The sequence below is a fragment of the Prionailurus viverrinus genome, unplaced genomic scaffold (assembly GCF_022837055.1).
Source record: "Prionailurus viverrinus isolate Anna unplaced genomic scaffold, UM_Priviv_1.0 scaffold_35, whole genome shotgun sequence".
NCBI lineage: Eukaryota > Metazoa > Chordata > Mammalia > Carnivora > Felidae > Prionailurus > Prionailurus viverrinus.
The window spans coordinates 7444169-7462268 of record NW_025927605.1 but is presented as its reverse complement, the minus strand read 5'-3'; the positions used below and the strand labels follow the sequence as shown (position 1 = coordinate 7462268).

General features: G+C 55.2%; 1 long non-coding RNA gene across 3 annotated transcripts; it reads left to right on the top strand.

Moving 5' to 3' along the window:
• Positions 1-8352: 8352 nt before the first annotated feature.
• On the top strand, positions 8353-13354 carry LOC125158488 (uncharacterized). 3 transcript variants are annotated; one of them, XR_007149427.1, is made up of 3 exons: positions 8353-8673; positions 9703-9853; positions 10304-13354. It is a non-coding gene; the product is annotated as an uncharacterized LOC125158488 (long non-coding RNA). The 3 variants fall into 3 exon arrangements; XR_007149428.1 differs by having other exon boundaries at positions 9703-10185; XR_007149426.1 differs by having other exon boundaries at positions 9703-12158; positions 12540-13354.
• Positions 13355-18100: the final 4746 nt, after the last annotated feature.

The following is an 18100-nucleotide window of genomic DNA, read 5'->3' as shown; positions in this document are numbered from 1 at the left end:
GAATCAGTTGAAAGGCCTGCAGATCAACACTGAGGTTTCCCTGCAGAAGAAGAAATTTTGCCATGGACTGTAGCATTCGCTCCTGCCTTAGAGTGTCAGCCTGAGGGCCTGCCTGATGGATTTTGGATTTGTCTGGCTAGCCCCTATGGCAGTGCAAGCCAGTGTGTTGCAATAAATCCCCAGATAGATTGATGACTCAGATAGATACAGAGGGAAAGATACAGATAGAGTTTCTCCTCCTGGTGAGTTTCTCTGGTAGAGCCCTGAATGATACAGGGCCTGTGCCAACATCACTCTCTGAGGGTTTTTTTTTTTTTTTAAGTCTTATTTTTACTTAATTTTTGAGACTGAGAGAGAGCAAACAGGGGAGGGACAGAGAGAGAGGGAGACAGAATCCCAAGCAGGTTCCAGGCCATCAGCGCAGAAGCTGATGTGGGGCTCGAACTCACAAACCGTGAGATCATGACCTCAGCTGAAATCGAGTCGGAGGTTTAACCGACTGAGCCACCCAGGCGCCCCACTCCCTGAGGGTTTATTTAAAAAACAAACCAAGGGGCGCCTGGGTGGCGCAGTCGGTTAAGCGTCCGACTTCAGCCAGGTCACGATCTCGCGGTACGTGAGTTCGAGCCCCGCGTCGGGCTCTGGGCTGATGGCTCAGAGCCTGGAGCCTGTTTCCAATTCTGTGTCTCCCTCTCTCTCTGCCCCTCCCCCGTTCATGCTCTGTCTCTCTCTGTCCCAAAAATAAATAAACGTTGAAAAAAAAAATTAAAAAAAAAAAAAGAAACATTTAAAAAACAAACCAAAAAAAAGAAAAATGAGAAACAAAAAGGAGTCATGGAGTGGGCAGTAAGCCTCGTCCCAAATCACCAGTTTCCCGGGAACCCAACTTAAGAGCACAGCTAACCTGTCCCAAGCACCTGTTGTGCGCCGTCCGTTAACATGAACTTGACGTCGCAGCTGAGACCAGGCAAGAGGGAAATTATTCAGGGCCACAACTCCGCAGCCTAGCATTCTGTGCTGATGCGCAGGGTTAATCACCACAAATGAGGGTAAAGTCACATTTTGTAGTGTCGTCAGTGGATAACAGGAATGGTAACCACGGAGTGTGGCCGACCTGAGTGGGTGGGCACAGGTCAAGCCAAAGAAGACTTTTGCTGGGCAGTTCCCCCAGCCCCTGGGGAAACGGGCAGGTGTTGACGCTGGGGGTGGGAGGGGTCAGGGGTCCCCACGGGATGACTGCAGGAGAACAGTCCCCAGCAGCCCCTCGTGTGTGAAGTGACCACACCAAGGGGGTCAGAAGCAGAGGAGTGATAGACTGACCAGTCAGAGTCCCCGGGGTCAGGAATATTGAACCGAGAAATGGAAACAGTGGGTATTCAGCATGTGGAAATCACTTTTCTTGCTCTCCGGTTGTGGCTTTGTGAAAATCAGTTTAGGAAGGCACTGAGCGGCTTTGACCGGTGCGCTGATTTCACGGCTGGGTTTGTGCTTGGTCACCCGCCGGGCCCCGGGTGAGAGGGTATGCGTTGCTGGAGGCCAGCGCGGTGGTGGATGAAAGTCCAGTGAACTCATCGGGGAAAATGCCCGCCCGAGGCAGGCCCCGGGGCAGCAGAACTTTTATAAAGAACAGGCATGTAGGCCAGCTGAGGTGAATGATGGTGGCTTGGGTTAGCAAATAATATCCCAGACAATCTTAGACCACAAAATAATGCTCAGCCTGGAAAGCTACAAAATTAGAACGTCAAACATTAGCTAGTTACAAATTAAGACTCCTTTATATACCTCCCTCGCCGTGGGGAGCCCCATCTTGCTGCCCAGATCCCTACCACAAGGAGAATGAACGCCATTATGTATTTGGGGATGATGTGACATGTTTGGGTTGGCTCTATCGGGACTCACACCCACTGTCTTGAATGAAAGAACAGGACCCTTTTCAAAGGATTTGGGTTTTTCCACTTCTTTCTGATCCAGGATTTTAGACCCTAGGGACAGGTCAGGGAGGGAGCTGGGGACTGGGGCTCAGGAGACCGTGGATGGAGAATCTGAAACCCCCACGGACCTGGGGGAACCCACTCTGGCGAATCCCAAGATCACGGCCTCGCTGCGGCTCCTTCCCTCAGGAAGTCAGTCCCAGGACCTCCGTCTGGCACCCCTTTCTCGTCCCTTTGCTTGCATAGTAGTATGTCTCTTATTCCAGTCTTTAAAAATAATACAAAAATCCGAATTTCTGCATATTTTAAAGGAAGGGAAGCAATATACAGACGGACCCCAAAAAAGCAGTAAGTGCCAACCTCATTTTTGTTGGATAGTTATTCCTCAGTTGCATGTTTAACACAGCAAGTTGCCTTGTATTAAGGCATTTGCCTCCTCTGAGCACCCCATGCCGGATGGCAGGGACCGGGGAGTCTGGGCACCAATAATCAAGACCCCAATGCTCAAGTTCGCCAGGCTATATATACTTCCGGTGCCTACGAGGGGAGAAAGAAATGGAAACTGCCTTTCCTAACTCAGCCTCTATCCCAACCCACCTGCCTGGGCCAACCATTCATCCTTCAAAACCCAGCTCAAGTATCACCCCCTCTGCGTATGGGGGTCTTCCCCAAGCTCGTCCCTCCTATGCTCTCCCCATGACTGTCACACTTCTCACATTATTTATAATTGGCGTCTGACCTGTTGGTCTCCTAGTCCGACTGCAAGGCTGGGTGAAGAGAACACTCACTAGCTGTAACCCATGGCAGGTATTCGATATGCAAAGTAATTATGATGAAATTGCTTCAGGATGAGAAGGATCCTGAAGGTGGCTTCCCCATCTAAGAGTCTGCGACGACCACAGTCTTACTCCCAAGACTGGGCCCTAGTGGCTGAGAGGCATTAGGTGAGAGACCCAGGATTCGTAAACCCTCAAGCTGGTCTCTGGGACGCAGAACTAGATTTACACATTATACACACAGGTATGACAAGGATTTGGGGGTTCGGACGTGCCTCCCTTCCTGCCGCGAGTATAGATCGGTCATCTGAAAGCATTTTTGAGGTCAGTCATCACACTGTGAGACGAGGTGGCGTTTCTCTAACAGGTGAGAAGACGGAGTGGTTCTCCAAGACCGTGGGGATGAAGGCACAGAATGTCTTAGAAGGGTCGAGTGATTTCCTCAACCACATGCACGTTGAGGGTGATCTAGCTTTTTTTTTTTTTTTAATGTTTATTTATTTCTGAGACAACGCGAGAGACAGAGTGCAAGCAGCGGAGGGGCAGAGGGAGACACAGAATCCGAAGCAGGCTCCAGGCTCCGAGCGGTCAGCCCAGAGCCCGACGCGGGGCTCGAACTCACCAACCGCGAGATCATGACCTGAGCCGAAGTCGGACGCCTAACCAAATGAGCCACTCAGGCGCCCCGAAGGTGATCTAGATTTTGAGCATTCGCAGTTCCCCCTGTGGGGTTGACCCTTGATCGGGGTTGACCAAGGAAGTCTTGACAAGCTAAGGCTTGCAACTTACGCCACGGGCAGCTGTCCATTTCCTCACTGCACTGTCAGGGGGCAGGGCGGGGATCTGGGAGGCGCTAGTTTTGATGTGGGCCTTTTAAGTAGAGGGTCATCCTTGGTGTGGTTTGAAACTGTGCCTTCTGGCTGTGCTTGGACAATAGCTAAATTAGCCCTCTATGAAGACGGGGAAAGAAGGGAGGTCTAAATATAATCATGGGACGCAGTTTGAGACTCGCCGTGGGTAGAATGCAAGAGCCCTAAGCTGAGGTATAAGATAGTAGGAGATTCGAATCCATTTCCTATCCCCATTTTCCCAGCCCTGGCCAGTTTTTAAAGGTAGAGGAAAAAAACACGGGCAACACCGGGCAAACCAGGTCACTGCGCATTTCTGACCCTTCCAGGTACCGGAGAAGAAAATGCCATTGTGTGTGTGTGGCGGGGGCGGGAGGGGGGGGCGGGTGCCTGTTGCTGCCAGGCTGCAAATGTCAAACAAGGTTGTGCAGGTGATTTGTGGAACCAGAGGGTGAGCCCTTATAACACTCCTGCCCGGCCGGTGGAGACAGATTTTATTAGAAACCTTCCATTCTGTTTTCCTGGCATTTGACTAATTTAGCCAAACCACACTTTGGCAAAAAGTCTGGCTGTCCTTAGCCCAAGGGTGGATTTGATTTCATTTGAAGTAGGGTACGGGGTGTTGGAGAAAGGGCCCTGGGCTGGGCAACAAAAACGTGGGCTAGGCGCTGACTTACAGTGGGGGGCCTTGAACACGTCGGGGGGGGGGACCCACTCTGGGCCTGGGTTTTCGCATCCGTCAAACCACAGGGTTGACCCGTACGTAGGCTCTGTCCCCACCTTCCTCTGCCATAGGATGTCATCCTATAGCTCTAGGGCTGGCTCTGGTCCTAGATCAGGGACAGGGGCAGCGGAACCGAGTGCAGGAGCGGAGGAGGGGACCCAGCTCAGGCGGTTGGCGCCCCCTTCTTCCCCGTTGGCTTTGCTTTCGGGAGCCCGAGTTGCCAGCTCTCCGTTGACCAAGCGGCGGGGGCTGTAAAGGAGGCTCCGGGAGGCGCCCCCTCTCGCGGGGCGGGGCCGCTGCGGGCGCTGGGCTCCTCTCCCCCCACCCCGGCTCCCCGTCCGCCCTGGGACCGCACCCGCGCCGGGGACGTGGCGCCCGCAGAGGCGTGCCCGGGGCTGGGCGGGGGCCGCTGCCCGCCGGACGCCGGGTCCCCGCCGCGGCCCGGCTCGTCCTTCCTGGACGTGACACGCTCCGCGCTCCCGGCCACAAATAGGAAGCGGGGGGGGGGGGGGGGGGGGGACGCCCGGGCCGACGCGGCGGCGGGTCGCGTGCATACGGAGCCCCGGGAGGAGGGGCGTCGTCCGCGGGTGTAGACCGCGGGGAGGAGGCGCGGTGACGCGCGGCCGTCTCCACTTCGCGCGGCTGGGCCGGGTCACCGCCCCCCGCCGCCCCCCGCCGCCGTCTCAGTTGCTGTTCTGTGTCGGCGGCGGCGTCGGGGCTGCTGATTGTCTCGCGCCCAGACTGGCTGGCTCTGTGCAACTTCCAGACGCCTCTTTGGGGCAGGTCCGGGGGGAGCGGGGAGGAATCTGATTGCCAGCAGCCAGGCACACAACCTTGCCTCCGTGCTCCCCTCTTTTGATCCCCTTAGGGCATCCTGGCCCCACAGGCTGTGGGGCAGGGACGGTGACCCCATTTTACGGATGGCAAACTGAGGGGAGAAGCAACTCGGCCATAGGCACATCTCGAGATACAAGTAACAGAAACAAGAGAACTCCCATCCCTCACTGCCGTTTCCCCCCTCCCCCCGGGGTGATGCCCTGGGCTCAGAAATCTCCCTCTTTGTCTGCGACCTCTGGTAAGGAACTGGCCATCAGCAAGGATTTCCAAGCCCCGAGGGAGGGAAGACTGAGGGCTCCCATCCTGTGTTGGGCTCCCCGCCTTCCTTTTGTCGATGACACCACCCTCCCCCTCCTGTCTTCCAGGCTCCACCTGTTACCAGCTTCAGTCCGTCAGGAGTGGAGGCTGAGAACCAACTCTCCTACTTTCTCATTCATAAATCCGATTAAAGACCACTCGAGTGCTCTAACCTGTGGAACTTGGGCAAGCCCCTACCCCATTTTGGGCCTCAGTTTTCCCATCTATATAAGAGAGGCTATGTTACCCCCTAAGAAGCCTTCCAGCCCTCATATTCCAGGATACTTGGATACTTTCGCTGCAGGCACCAGCCCGCCGTGAGGAATGAACCTTCCTTCCTTTTCTCTGTATCTTAATTACAGTTGCCTTCCCAGTGCCTGGGCAGGTGAGGGTGTTCCGCAAAGGCGATTGAATAAGTATAAAGGTCTGCCTTTGCCTGTCCCTGTCTCCTAACAAATGCCTGACGATGAGCAAAGCAACGAGAGAAAATAGCTGTGCTTAACTGCCCTTCCGAGGAATCTCCGCATCCCCTCGTGGGACAAGGAGCAGACGCGGCCACCTCCCGAGGTCCTGTGGCAGCAACGGTGCCCCTGATTTCCCGGTGTGGGGCGACGGGGAGCTTTCTCAGCCACGCGCATCCAGGCGCGGGCCCAGGACGCACAGGATGAACGAGACGCGGTCTTTGCCTTGGAGGAACTGAGACTGGAGCTAGAGAACAGCCCAGGCCACCGATTCGCACGACACCTCAAGGCAGTTTTTATAAAGCAGACAGCCGTACGGCACGAGCACCGCCTCCCCGCCGGGTGTACTGGGTTTATTTTGGGGTGTGTGTGTGTGTGTGTGTGTGTTTCAAGTGCATTTATTTTGAGAGAGAGGGAGAGGGAGAGAGTCCCAAGCAGGCTCTAGGCCCAGCACTGAGCCCCACGCGGGGCTCGATCTCACAACCGTGAGATCGTGACCTGAGCCGAAATCAAGAGGCAGTCACGTCGGCTGGCTGAGCCACCCAAGCGCCCCTGTTCTGTTGTTTCAACACCCCTGCCATCATTAGCAGCTCCCTCAAGGGAAACACGCACAGCTCAGGGCTTGCCACGCCTCGCTCACTTCGGGCGCCACACCCGAGGGAGAGCTTGGCTGGGTGACTCCCCCCGTCCCGCTTCTCTCAAGGTCTCTGGGTCGCTCTGTCACCCCAAAGGCCTCGGGAACAAGTCTGCTGGCTTTCCCTGCGGTTCAGCTTCAGTCCGCGGCGGGAACAAGGCAAGGGTTATATTTGGCGTGTTGCTTTTTTTTTTACCTCGTGCTTGAGTGGTGCTTTAAACGTTTACAATGTCTTTTTCAAATAAACCGACGTTTATTTATGCGGGTATGTGGTTCGGCTACCTACGCGTGCGCTACGAAATTCACAAGGTACAACCGAGAATACAGTGGTGGGTAAGTCTCCGTGCCTCCCCTGCCTTCAGGCCTCCCAGCTCTCCTCCCAGGAGGTAACCGCCCTTGCTAGCTTCTTACATGTCCTTCCAGAAGTCATCCTCTCTTAGGAATTTTTCAGAAAGTCGTGTCTGTCAAGACGTGGTGGACGGACGACCTGCGTCACAATCGCCAGAGGGTCTGCTCCCCAGGTCCAAACATTAAAGTCAGAAAATAACTGCTCGGAGGACTGTGACGGCTACCGTCCTGTGGTTGGAGAGATCGTTCCATATGTTCCTCCTGTTTCTAGACAAGGAGGCTGAGGCCAGACCCGCTCCAATAACGCCGGATCTAGACCCAGGGTTTCTATCACTTTCCGCTCCATTGATGTTCTCAAGACGGCGTGTCTGTATGTGTGTCCTTAGAAGGAAATCCCCTTTTGAAACGAAACCATCCCTGGAAACATACGTGTAAAATAAATAAAAGCAAAGCCCCTCCCCCGCTGCAGCATGGGGGGGGGGGGCAGAGGGAATTTACTGAACCCACCCCCCTGCCTTTTGGCAGCCCCAGTGGCTGCCTCCTTGGAACCCAGGGGTTGAAAGACCACAGTCTCAACTCATCTTCGGGGGGCGGTGGGGGGGACATCCTAGTGGCGACAGGAATTTAGCATCCCGATGGTCAAGTTCAAGGTGGGAGAAGGCGTTCCAGCTCAACTCTCCCAATGGGGGCCCCGGATACCCCCAGTGCTTGGTAAACTCCAGCCGCCCCCGCCCCCATCCTTCAAGTCCATGGGAAGCCTGCTGTGCACAGAAGTCTGCTTGGAGCCCTTGTGTCCCCTTTGAACATCCGCGTCCTGATCAGTTCGAGCGTATTTATGGAGACCTCTGAGGTGCCCGGCACAAGAAGCTCCAAGCAGTTTAACACTAGTCCCGCCCACCCGTGGGCGGGAGAGAAGAGACACAGAAGAAGGGGTAAGGACATAAGGCAGGCGTGTGCTGGGTGAGGGGTCAAGGCAGGTGGGCAGGCAGGTAGGTCATCCTCGGATGCCAGGGAGCCGGACAGGGCGGGGATGGAGAGACAGAAGGAAGAGCGGATCAGGGAAGGAATTCAGGAGGCACTGCCTTCCAAGGAGGCGCGGCCACGCTTCCTGGAGATTCGACATGAGGTCAGAGTCTTAGGAGCAGCAAATCAGGCCCCGAATGCCTAACCCAGCTTCATTAAACCCACTGGCTTGAGGGGCTTGAGTTAGAGTTTAGGAAAATCTTTACAGCACTAAACGTCCCTCCTTCAAACCTAGAGACCCCCCCCTCCCTCCCCAGAGGGAGAATACCTTCTCCCTAGGGAATACCTCCTTCCACCTGCCTCACTCACCTCCAAGCCCACACTGGCTTCCCGCTACTGGAAGGTTCTTCTCCAGATATCCGCACAGCTGAATCCCTCACTGGGCCCCACACCTCATCAGTAAGGCTTCCAACTGCCCTTGATTAAGTATCACCCCTCCCTCCCGCTCAGTACCCTTAACACCTACCATCATCTGGCACGCAATATGTTTACTTGTTGGCTGCCTCTCCCATCAGATGTGAGCTACAACAGTCCCAGATACGCAGTAGGTAAGCAGCAAGCAAACGTTGAATGAATGAGTGCATGAACAGTCTGTCTTAGTGAATCTCCAGAGAATCCTCCCTAGGATAGAGCGGGTGCTCCTGTTGGCCAAGAGCTTGGGTTTCGCGGACGGCGGCGGGAGGCAGCTACAACCCGATGGGATTTCACCGTGTCGGGAGCAGTGGTAACCAGCTCGATCACGCATCCCACCAGGAGGTACAGGTGCCACGTTGAACCAGCTCCTCACGTGGACGGTGAGGCTCCCTGGGGGGGAGGGGAAGACCGGCCCTGGAAAGGCTGGGGATGAGTGAGTGCAAGGCGTGGTTCCCTGCTCCCTGCACGCTGCCTGGTCACCCCAGACACACACACAGAGAGAGAGAGAGAGAGAGAGAGAGAGAGGAGGCAGTCAGGCAGGAGGGGAGTGATGGTGAGGCTGCCTGACGGGTGTCGCCTCCTTTCCCGGGACTCAATGCCCTTAACCTGCCCTTGGCTCCCCTGATGAGTCAGCAAGTTCCGGTCTCTAAGGTTCATTGCAGCACTTCCCCCCCCCCCCCCCCCCCCCGGGGCGGGCCAGAGGATCTTGAACAACATTAAGTAACACACCTAGGAAGGCAGGAGGCTCAGAGAGCCAGCGGCGCAAGAGTCATCCTGTCCAAACCTATGTCTCTGTACCAAGACCCACCCCCCACCCCAGCCCAGGAAACAGCTGGTGTTGGGGACTTGGGGATGGGGCGGGGGGTGGTCCTCAGTTTCAGCTGAAAATCAGCACCTTAGGTACAGCAGTTGAAGAAATAGAGTTTCAAGGCCGCAAATCCTCACCAAAAAAAGAAAAAAAAAAGAAAGAACGTAGATGTATTTTGCTTTAACTTACAGGAAAACTGAATATCTACCAAGTATGATCAAAGGGATGCTTCCTCATTTTATTTTATTTTTTTAATTAAAAAAATTTTTTTTAACATTTATTTATTTTTGGAGAGACTGAGAGAGACAGAGCACGAGCAGGGGAGGGGCAGAGAAAGAGGGAGAGACAGAATCCAAAGCAGGCTGCAGGCTCCGAGCTGTCAGCCCAGAGCCCGACGCGGGGCTCGAACCCACGGACCGCGAGATCATGACCTGAGCCGAAGTCGGACGCTCAACCAACCGAGCCACCCAGGCGCCCCTGAAATGTGGCACTTTCTAATTTACAATCTGCCTTCAAAGATATGAGAACTTTCATACATATATATTCCCATTAGCGTCTCAGAAGACCCTGTGGGTTACCTATGATGATCTCCATTTTACAGAGGAGGAAACAGAGGCCTACAGTGGGCACGGCACAGAGTCCGGCCAAGCCTCCCGCCTTGAAGCTCTTCCCAGCGTCCCACACTGTCCCCATGTGATCCCTACAGCTCTGGGAGGCTGATCCAGAGCAAGAGGCCGTGACGCACGTCATAGGTGAGAAAACCGACTCCGGGAGGCGAAGGTTTCGAACAGATTCCCTGGCTCAGAAGCCTGGTCTTTGAAGTCAGACGAACCTGGGCTCACACACCTTAGTTTTTCACTCCCTAGCTCCACTTGGCACATACTGGGCCTCAGTGGGCCTCAGTGTCCTCATCTATGAAATGGGGCCAATGATACCTTACGTCACAGGGAGCCGGGAGGGGGAACTGACGTACGTTATTGCTTAGAGCGGTTCCTGGCCCATAGCGGCTATGAGGATGCCCGCCGTTCTCGTTAATTTCGCCGTATCTCACACTTGGGTGAAATATCCACGGAGGGATGTGACGGTGAGTCTCTTCCAGGGGCAGGCAAGCGGGCGCCTCCCCGCCTCCCCCCTCCCCCCTCCCCTCACCACCCTCACTATTCCAGAAGGTCACCCCAGGCTGGTTCTCTCCCAACCCCCAGGAGCCTCCGCACCACCGCCTGGCTCCACCTCGCGGCCACCGGGCCCGTGGCCACCCCACCTCTGCCTGCGGCAGGGCCCGGAGCCTGGACATGGCTGGCAGGACGCCAGCTCCCTTGGTAGGATGCCCCACCACTCCCTCTGGGCCCCTCTATTCTGGGAGCTGTAATTTAGACGGCCTTCCCCGCCCCAATTGCTATATCTATGGCAGCAGTCACTGTGCCCGCGGGCCCTGCCCACCCCCTACGACGCTGCCTTTTCATAAACAGCTCCCAGGCTGCCCTGTTATCTTGGGTTCCTTGCCTCTGGGGAGGAGGCCCTGCCACCCTGAAGATACAAATAACCCCTCAATCCTGGGGGAAGCTGGCCTGATGTGGCCAGAGGCGGGATGGAAGCCTCACCCACGGGAGCCCAATATAGCAGATCTCAGAACCTGACCCTGAAGTCGGCCGAGGCGGGGTAGGGGGGACAGGAAAGAGAAGAGCCTGCCATCATCCTCCTGACACTCTGAGAACTGGGCTGGCCTGGGCTGTGGTCTCCCCAGAGGCCGCCCTGCTCAGCCACAGGGCCATGAAAAGAAGGAGGGGCAGCCAGTAACAGCAACACAAGTGATCTTTCTAAAACACAGATGTGATTGTGTCAGCCCCTCGCTCCAAACCTGCAGTGGTTCCCCATGGCCCTTAGGGAGGAAGCTCACAAGACCCTCCGTCTTCTGCCCTTTCTACCACCTCTCGGACCTCAGGACCTTTGCACGAGCTCTCCCTCTTTAAAGTTTTCCTCTTTATCCAACTCCTATACATCCTGCAGGTCTTGGCTTAGAAAGTACTTCTCATGGAATCTTCCCCTGACATCACCACACATATACACGCCTCTGGTCCTCCCCCTTGAACTGGGTTGGATGTCCCTCCCATGTTCACCAGAATCACTAGGCCCCTGCTGATGCGCCTTGTCTGTCTCCCTAGCAGACTGTAAGCACTCCCAGGGCAGGAACTCTGTCTTGCTTATATTGTTCCTCCAGAACCAAGGCCAGTCCTGGTTCATGAAAAATTTGTTGAAAGAATACATGAGTAAGTAAATAAACAATTCCTCTGTCCCCTGGGATGAGTGGGTCTCTTGGAGAAAGACTTGTTACTTTGTGCCCTTGATTGTCCCAGGAAACCCCGTCTTCAGGCTCTGTCCCTTCGCCCTCTGTGTGTAACTTCAGGCTTCCTGCACTGATCTGTCCATCCTGATCTGGAAAATACGGTGGCTATGGCCATGGGCCTGCTTGTGGGGAGCCCTGAGGGATTCTGAGGACGCAGAAAGGACATGGCAGGCATCCCTGGGTTGAGGAGGAGGAGGGCACAGAAAGAGGGAGTCCTCAGGCCATGGGTCACTTATAAGCAACATCTGTCACTGAGAAGGAGGGCGAGTGTGCATATCAAATGGGCGGTTTGGGGCACTTTCTGCTATGACACGGAGACGCTTTGTATTTTGCTTGTTTCAAAAAAGGAAAATGGCAAAGAATAACCTACAACTATGGCGGTAGGATTGGAGTTAGAGTTTTCTACCAGTCAGCCCCATAAATTAGTGGAGGGCCCCTGAAATTTGAGTATCTGTGTGTCCAAATCGCATTTCCTCCGTCATTTCTCTTGTCCTGCGGTCTCGCTTGGATTTGCCCCAGATCACCCGCCCTGCCTGGAGGCCGGGAAGATCTGCCTGTGCGGCCACTTCCACGTCCTGAGAACCTGAGACTTACTCCCAGGACCACAGCCATGGAGCCAAGGTCAAGGGAGAGAAGAAGAGAGCAGTGGGGGCTCAGCAGGCCACCTCCCCACTCCTGGAGGCCGCAGGATGAGATGGCCCAAGACAGGCCTGGTGAGGACAATCAATCCAGTGGCAACATATACGAAGTTTGTGCCCTGGGCGGGTCACGTGATCTAGACATGCTCCCACCCCAGGGCCTTTGCACGTGCTGTTCGTGCTGCCTGATTCTCTTTTCCCCTCAGATTTCCATAGCGCTCACTCTCTCGGGTCTTTGCTTAACTGACCCCTTCTCCGTCAGACTTTCCTTAGGCACCCTATTTAAATCGAAGCTCCCCCCCCCCACCACCATTTCCCTGCTTTATTTTTTTCCATAGCACTTCCTGCTATCTGACATACTGGGTTCTTTCCCTCTCTCCCCCCGCCCTTCCTTCCTTCCTTCCACGGTCTGCCTCCTTTAATAGAACGTGAGAACCATAGCAATTGTGTTTACAGGTGTATTTCTGGTTCTCTATTGCTGAGTCACGGATCACCCCCAAAAGTCAGCAGCTGAAAACCAGCCCTTAGCTCTCCAAGTGCCCGCGAGCCAAGAGCCCCGATGAGATGGCAGAGTCATCTCGAAGCCTGACTGGGGCTGGAAGGGCTGCGCCCAAACTCACTCATGTGGTTGTCGTCGGGTCTGCCCTGGCTGCTGGCCCGAGGCTGAGTTGAGTTCCTCGCCTTGGGAGCGTCCCCCGTGGGGAAGCCTGGCGGCTGAGCGAGCGATCCAGAAAGAGGGCAGAGCAAGAGAGTGAGAGAGAGCGCCTAAGATGAAGCGTCGTCTGTCCTGACCCCGCACCGGCTGAGCCGGGCCTTGGCTTCTGCCCAGCGCCACTGGTCACTCAGACCGACTCTGGTACAGCGTGGGAGGCGCGGGCATGACAGTGTGGACACCAGGGTGTGGGCTCAGCCCCAAAGGATCATAAACACCTGCTGCTCTCCTCGGCGCCGCACCCCCACCCCCACCTCTCCCCTGACGTGTGACCTTGGGCAAGTTCCTCGACGCGGAGGCCTGCCGTGGGGATGTAAAAAGATGAGGCGCTAGGCATCACAGTGTCTGACACACACACGCCCTCAGTATATGACACCATCGTGGGCAGCTGTTGCTATTACGGGAGGGAAAAACCAAAGTATCTTCCTGGAGGCAGGAGCCGTTTTAGAGCTGGGGGTGGTGCGCGCGTGCGTGCGTGCGTGCGTGTGTGTGTGTGTGTGTATGTGTGTGTTTCTATACGGTTCTCTTCCCAGAGCACTGGCTGAGAGCAGCTGTCCCAGGTCGGCAGCGCCTTGGGTGAGTCATGCGGGCCAGACAGCGGGTTTATCACTTGGACCAGACGTGGTCATGTGTTGGGGCCTTCGTCACCCAAACAGGCGGGACGGGCTGACGAGCACAGGGGCTGCTGTCCTTTAATACCGACTTAGCCAGTGATTCTTAAACGTTTTGCAGAGCAGGGAGGGAAGGACGGCTGGAGTCGTGGAAGCTTTGTGAAGGTTTACGTGAAAAATGGACAGTTATACGTAAACACACAAAAATTACCTATGATAAGCTCAGGCCAATCACAGATGGACCCCAGATTCCCAAGGCCAGCACAGGACTATGGCCTTCTCGAAGGCAGCGGTCGACTGGAGCACGTGTCTCCCGAACCGATGAATGAATGCACGCCTACGTGAACGAATAAAAAACCCCGGAAAGAGTCAAATAATGGCCCGAAGGCCAGAATCTTGGAATCTTTGCTGGCTGGCAACGCATCCTCTCCCCTTGTACACGTGGCCTCGGCAAAGCTGGCTGGGTTCAAAAGACCTGCATTCGGGTGTTGCCTTCGCCACCTTGGACTCACCTAACCTCTCCCGGACCCATTTCCCGCATCAGGGGAATAATGTGAATGGCGGAGAGTGTGTTGTAAGTTACAAAGCTTGCTGGTAAAACAAGGAGCTCTCGTTTTGGCTGGACCTGATTCTGGACGGTGCCTCTTCTCCAGCACAGATCTGCCCTGAGGGTGGACAGATTCGTCCCTGGAGCCCTTAGCTGCTGGTCCTTCCTTTTGTGAGCACATCTCCCGCCCCTCCCAGTCAGACGACCCAGCCTTGGGTCATTCCCGGCCTGGATTGGGAATCCTGCAGTCATTCAGGCCACAAATACATTTTTTTGAGCAGCTACTCCAGATCAAGGCGTGCACGGGGTGCTCCCCAGCACCTAACCACCATGGGAGCAAACCCATTATGGTGCCTGTCCCCGTGGAGCTGACAGTCTCATGGAAGCAGATGTTAATCAACCAGCCAGGAGAGGCCCAGGGTGCTGTGGAGGTGTGTGATCAGAGGTCCTTATCTCCGGGGGAGAGGGAGGGTGTCTGGGGAGGACCAGTTTCCTTTCAGAAGTGACAGATGAGGGGCGCCTGGGTGGCTCAGTCGGTTAAGCGTCCGACTTCAGCTCAGGTCACGATCTCGCCATCCGTGAGTTCGAGCCCCGCATCGGGCTCTGGGCTGATGGCTCAGAGCCTGGAGCCTGCTTCCGATTCTGTGTCTCCCTCTCTCTCTGCCCCTCCCCCGTTCATGCTCTGTCTCTCTCTGTCTCAAAAATAAATAAACGTTAAAAAAAAAATTAAAAACAACAAAAAAAGAAGTGACAGATGAGCTGAGCCCTGAACTCAGTGGGAGGCCATCGATGGGCTAGAAAGTCCTCTGGAAAGAGGCTACAGCAAGTGCAAAGGGCCTGCGGTAGCACATTTGTAAGTCCAAAAGAAGGTTATTACACAGAGGGAGGGGGACAAGGATGCAAGAAGTAACCAAGGCCGTGAAGCAGGCAGAGGCGAAGTCACCTTGTTCACTTTAATGTGACATTTGCAAAAATGAAGGAATTGGAGTGGCGTATTTCAAGTCTCCGATAGCCGTTACCCCGAGGGAAGGTGTCTTAGAGGCCAAATGAGAGGAAGTGCCCTAGCAGGTGGGATTTGAGTCAGACTGCAAGGACTTCCTGGCCCAGAGGGGACCCTGGGGGGTTACTCTCTCACTCCACCTGCTGTGTGTGTGTCCCAGGTAGCAGAATGGGTGTCTGCACTTTCACTGTCTCCTGATGCCCTATCCTCGCTGCTTACTGAGTGAGGGACAGCGAACAGCCCTGTAGGGGTGAGTCTGTTGTGGGAGAGGGACTGCCTGGGGTGGGGAGAAGGTTGCTCTGGAGTGTCTCCAGGCTGCTTGGGGAGGGGGACATGGGGAAAGACAGGAGGGGAAGCCAGCAGCCACAGCAAGGGCAGGAGTTGGGGTGGGACAGGGAAGGAGAGTGGTCAGAAGGGGGCACCCCTGGGGGAACTGAGCCCTGGATTATGAGTCTCCACCTTCTCCCAGAGGCACCTCAGGTCCCAGCTGCTTCAGCTGCTGAAGTCCGCGACAGAATCGCCCTGGTGGTCACAGGTAGAACAGATCTGTTCTCCGCCACTCTTTCGGGAAGGCCTGTTGGCTGGTCTCCGTCTCCTCTCTCGACTGTAAGCTCCTTGAGGGCAGGGTCCACGTCTCCTCAGTGTCTGATCTCCCAGTGCCTGGTACAGTTAATACTCGTGGAATGAATGCAAACACACACGGGGAGCGCCTGGGTGGCTCAGTCGGTTGAGCATTGGACTCGATTTCAGTTTAGGTCGTGATCTCACTGTTCATGAGACAGAGCCCCGTTCTCACTCTCTCTCTCTCTCTCTCTCTGCCCTGCCCTCCGCTCTCTAAACAAACAAACAAATTAATTAACTAACTTAAAAAAAAAAAAAAAAAAAAAAAAAGGAACCCTGCAGCTGACTGCCTGAGCTCAAATCCTGCTTTCGCCACTGCCTAGCTCTGTGACCTTCGACAAATTACATACCACTCTGTGCCTCATTTGTCTCTGTCTGTAAAATGGCCGGGCTAACAGGTCCTAGGTTGATGCGAGCAGGAAGAGAGCTGAGGCTTCTAGAACACCGCTTGGCGCACAGCGAGCGCTCCATCAATGCTAGTGATTGCTGGCTAGGAAGAAGACAAGAGACCTGAAAGAGGATGTATTCGGCTCTGGTCCCTAAGCAACCCCCCCCCCCCCCCCCGCCCCCCGCAGCACAACGCCTTAGACCCAAGGGACCCACAACAGAACTCGCAGAACTGCCTGAAGGGGGCGCTCCCGGGGGCCTCTTGCGCTAAGCCCACCTGCGTCCGGCGCCAGGTCACTGAAGGCCCTCTGCCTTCTACGGAGAAGTGCAGACCTGAACATCTGGGCTGACCGCCACTTGCCACACAGCGTCCTTGGGCAAGGCGCTTTCTTAACGTCCCCAAGCTTCTGCTTTTTCACTTGTATTACGGAGAATATTAAAAACCCATCTTGCCAGGGTTGTTGTGGGGATTGATTATGTGCCCAGCACAAAATCCTCCTTCCCGAAGGTGGAGTGTAGGATCGGCTCCTCCCTCTAGCCCTGGCCCCTCCCCCCACCAGGTCTATTGCAGAGCTGGAGTCCCTGGTCCTGGATTCCTGGACTCTCTGGCTGTGACACCAAAACCTGAGGCCAGAGTCACGCCCTCTTCAGCTCCCTGGAAGAGATCTATTGCAAGTCAGACACGAGAGTTTGAAAGACACAAGAGTTTGAATTAAGGGGGGGGGGGGGGGAAGAGTCACACCCTCTTTGTGAAGGCCACCTGGAAAGCCCCGTACCTGGCCACCTGAATCAGGGTTCACCAGAGTCCCCTGTCCCCACAAGCTCTCTCTGCCAGATGGACTGACCGGAGAGTTCTAAGGTGAATCCCACGGGAGGAGGCTTGTCCAATCGCCCAACTGTGTTCATTGGCACAACGAGGGGGAGAGTTTAAGAGAGGCAGGATTGTGTCCGGAAAAGTTCCGTGTAGGGGGACCTGGGAGTTTCTAGATTGTGAGTTTCGGTGCTCCCGTGGCTGGCAGGCAGAGGTGGGCAGCAAGAACTCGCTTAGGCAGCACCAGAAAAGTTACCCGCCCACCCCACCCCCAGCCCCAGCCCCAGCCCCAGCAGTGAATCTGGAAATAGCTGAGAGGGCTGTTAATTACATCAGGATCAGGGTTTGAATCTGGTACCTCCTTGGGGCATGTGACCCTGGGCAAGCCATTTGACCTCTCTGAGTGTCAATTTCCCCGTTGTGAAATGGGGATGCTACTGGAGTGACTTGGTAGCCAGGAGATTCAACAATGGAGCAGACACAAACGAGGCACTAGGTAGAGCCAATAATACAAATGTGGTCTCCGTCTTCCTGTTGCTTACAGGCCAGAAGGTGTGGGGTAATGGTTGAGACAACCAGGCTGGAAGACCACCTCCAGCGACCCCCCGCTGGGTCAACTCCACTCTTCCTGCCTTGATCTCCCTACAGCGAAAGGAGCCGTTTCACAGAGTGGTGAGGATCACACGAACTGACACATGGAAACATACTGACGGCATTAACCACAAGTTCTGGAAGCACACAAGTCAGTTTCAGGAGGAGCTTCAGGGGGCGCCTGGGTGGCTCAGTCATTGGAGCGCCTGACATCGGCGCAGGTCATGATCTCATGGTTCGTGAGTTCGAGCCCCGCATCAGGCTGTCTGCTGTCCGCACAGAGCCTGCTTCCCGTCATTCTCTGTCTCCCTCTCTCTCTCTGCCCCCCCCCCGCCATGCTTTCTCTCACTCTCTCAAAAATAAACAAACATTAAAAAAAACAAAAAAGAAAACAAAAAAGAAGGAGCTCCAGGAGAGGCTGGACTTGCCCAGCAAATGGGGCAGGAGCGTACTTGAGGACGGAGGTCCCCAGGAAAAATCAGGTGTGCCGGAGTGCTGGAAGAAAGGGTGGGCAGTGAGGACAGAGGCATGAGCAGCAAGCCAGGGACAGAGTTGGGACACTAGAAGTCACTGTCGAGGGTTTTAAGCAGCTGTAAAGCATTCGTTCTCCTTTGTGTATGTGGAAACATGGCACACATCTGTCCGTTTCTTTCATGTACCCCCAGCCCTCCCCCACACCCCGACACAGGGTAATTCCTTGCTGACCCGCATTCCCTCTCTGGTTTCCAGCGCCATCC